We start from the raw sequence: 2,947 nt of genomic DNA on the forward strand, positions 1-2,947 counted from the left end.
AAGTTCTTAAGGTCCCACAAAAGCTGAATTACGTGGGGCTGTGAGAATAAAAAAGCAAGCCCTGGAGAGAGAGGTAATGATCCCTGTGTGCCTGCCAGAGAAGGAGCAGGGCTACCACAGAGGCAGAGGCAGAAAGTAACACAAAACCAAGGAGACAGAGCAATCACTGGGTCTTGGCTCAAGAAAAGGCCTTGCTACAGCTTTTTTTTGGTTACAGAGATGGCCAAGAGGGGCTAGGTGAAGCAAATGCTGTCTGTCTGATTTTGACAGGGAAGCAGCACTTTTGCAGTCCTTGTAAATAAATGTATTTGACTCAAAGAACCATCATCTTCTGTGGCCAGTTTCTCCCTTGGGTAGAAAGTACTTGTCAGGACCTGGATTTTGCCTTGCTCCGTGATTTATACGTGGAGTACAATTCTGTAAAGTCAGTTCCCTGCTTTCTCTGAAACACAGCTCCCAGTCTGTAGAGCTGAAATCAGTCCTTTTTTTGCTTTACTGAGCAGGAGTGATGATACATACGTTAAGGACTGCAAGGCACTGTGGTAACTGGGGCCAATTAGCTGCTACCCGAGGGCAGTAGCTCCCAGATGTGGGATATCAGACAACTGCAAACCTACAGAACTGCTAGCAGATCACTCATTATTCTCCTCCAGAGACTTTTAATTGGGGAATTAACACATGGTATTTTTAGTGAGTGTCCTCAGAACATTTATCTTCTTCTGTGGCATGTCAGTCCCTCAGGGAGCACTATTTGGGAAGCAACCATTGCTCGAGGTGACAGGGAGGAGTTATCTCCTCTGGAATCCCTGTTGACATGAGTGGCTGATACAGACAGTAGGCAGAAGATATGCTTGCCATAACTGCATTCCCAAACATGTGAATAACACTGAATAAATGAAGAAATCCCATATACCACATGGGCTGATGACTCCAGCCTCGTGCTGGGGTTTTCTGAACTGAAGTTGGCTACAAACCTCTACCACAAAGAAAGCCAAAGGAAATGACATGCTGGAGAATTTAGGATGGTTATTAACGTGAAATACGCTAGAAGAGTCAGGCAAGAGGGAGGTGATTTATGGGCCAGCAGACAACATTCAGCTGTCAAGACCTTGTGTTACATCGTACCTGATCGACACCATTAAATACTGGTAGGGCCAAGTTTCTAGATGCTGCTGGGAGAAAGGAGTTTCTTAGGGCTTCTGTTCTTTTTGTTTCTAACGCTTTTCCTGTAAAAGTTAAAGCCTTCTGACCTGACTGCACTGATGAAATATCTGAGGCACTGCAGTTCCTTGCCTACGTGTAAAGAAAGCAGGAAGGAACCTTGGTAGGCAATGTGTGCCTATATTTACTTATTATATTTTCTCTGAGTTTCAAGTGCTGAATTATTGGTGTTATGCTAATAAAATCCATTTAAGCTCATGGAGCAGTCTCTCATTTAAAGAGAAGTGATTTTGGCAATTTGCCAGCAGGCTAGCAGGATATTAATCAGACAATACCTAGGGACCAGCACCACTATATTGCTTTTAATCTTTTGACCGATAAGGAAAACAGGAAGAAATCCATTTCCCTCCTTTCTTTGCTCAATGGGATAACCAGCTGGTACAGACTAGCTGCAGCTCAGCTCAATTTGGGAGTAAATATTTGGGTTTTACCTGGGTAAATGAGAGAGCAGTGCTGCTTTCCCCCCAGCTGTCATGCAGGCGGGTGCCATTCATGGTCACAGCGGGGCCCTGCAGGGCTTTGGATCCCTGAGTCATGTGTTAATAACAGAATGTCACCTTGCATGGGAGAAGTGTATAGCTTTGCTCAGATGTGCCTAGAAAGGGAAAGTTTGTTTGGCTGTGCCAGACAGTCATTTAAGGTGATGACCCCAGACAGTGTTCAGGACCAGAATTTCAGCCTGTGCAGTGGCTGTGACAGAGCTGCCCCGGGGAGGAGAGGGGGAGGCTTCTAAAGCAGTGACTCTGCTGAGCACCAAGCAGAGACCACACTGTGGCTGGGGACAGTGGTTTGTTTGTCCCCAGCTACAAACACATGGAGCAGAACAAGGAATGTGTTATATTTCCATGTCCTCACAGGACTACCCTTTGTAGCCAGTGGAGATGTCCTCCCTGAGCCTGCAGGCAGTCCTGCTCTGTGTGTGTGTCCTGTAGAAACCTTTGGGGACTCTTTGGTGGGGTTTAGACCTGGTCTTGCCTTGTTTCTGTGTGCTCAGATGATGAACAAAAATTATTAACACAGATTTTTTTCTGTATTTTTTTACACAGGCCTTTCTGACCAGCAGCAAAAGACTGAAGAGTGAAAGCACTTTAATATTGCAGAGCACCTACATGGAGACAAGTGGATCAGTTCTCCTGCCTGAGTGTCCTTCTCTGAGACTCCTGGAGGGAAGAGTCCATCTCACAGATGCTCCTGGTGGGACCATTTGTTTCCCACAGAGGCATAGCCCATCAAATCAGCACTGCCAGCTTGCTGCAGAAAGTGGGGCCAGGAGTCTGGAGCAAACTAGTCCTACAGCAGCCCTGAAAAAAGAGCAAGCCATCTAAAAAGAAAAGAGATCATTAAATTTCCTTTCCACATGGTGAATGAAGAAGCTTTTACCTGCGGAAAAAAGGAAAAGTGTTCTTTTTGTTAGCTTCATCCAGAGAGAAAGAAAATCTTTGAGGTATTTTCTGGCACGTGGCTCCCGTTAGGTTTCAGCCAGCTGAGCTGCTCTCCAAAGCACTGGAATGTAATTTCAGCAATAATCGATCAGCAGAAATGGAGGCAGTGAGGGTGTTCTGTTGCACAGAAGTCCTGGGTGAAAACCCATTCGCTGTGGCTAAGAACACAGATTTAACAAACGTGAATCTGGAGAGATGAATTCCTGGAACCTCTCTCTGCCCTGAACGATGGAAAATTGAAGCCATTTCTGGATGGGGGATGGTGCTTTTCAACTCCAATTTCA

At 45.7% G+C, this 2,947-nt stretch overlaps 1 long non-coding RNA gene across 2 annotated transcripts in view; it reads left to right on the forward strand.

Moving 5' to 3' along the window:
- LOC113970307 overlaps positions 1 to 2,522 on the forward strand; it is a 21,013-nt gene extending 18,491 nt beyond the window's left edge. For both annotated transcript variants that reach the window (XR_003535117.1, XR_003535118.1), the window contains one exon: positions 2,268 to 2,522. This is a non-coding gene — a long non-coding RNA (uncharacterized LOC113970307). The remainder of the gene's footprint in view (positions 1 to 2,267) is intronic.
- The last annotated feature ends 425 nt before the right edge of the window (positions 2,523 to 2,947 follow it).

This window comes from Neopelma chrysocephalum, unplaced genomic scaffold (genome assembly GCF_003984885.1).
Source record: "Neopelma chrysocephalum unplaced genomic scaffold, ASM398488v2 Primary Assembly neopelma1_76, whole genome shotgun sequence".
Taxonomy (NCBI): domain Eukaryota; kingdom Metazoa; phylum Chordata; class Aves; order Passeriformes; family Pipridae; genus Neopelma; species Neopelma chrysocephalum.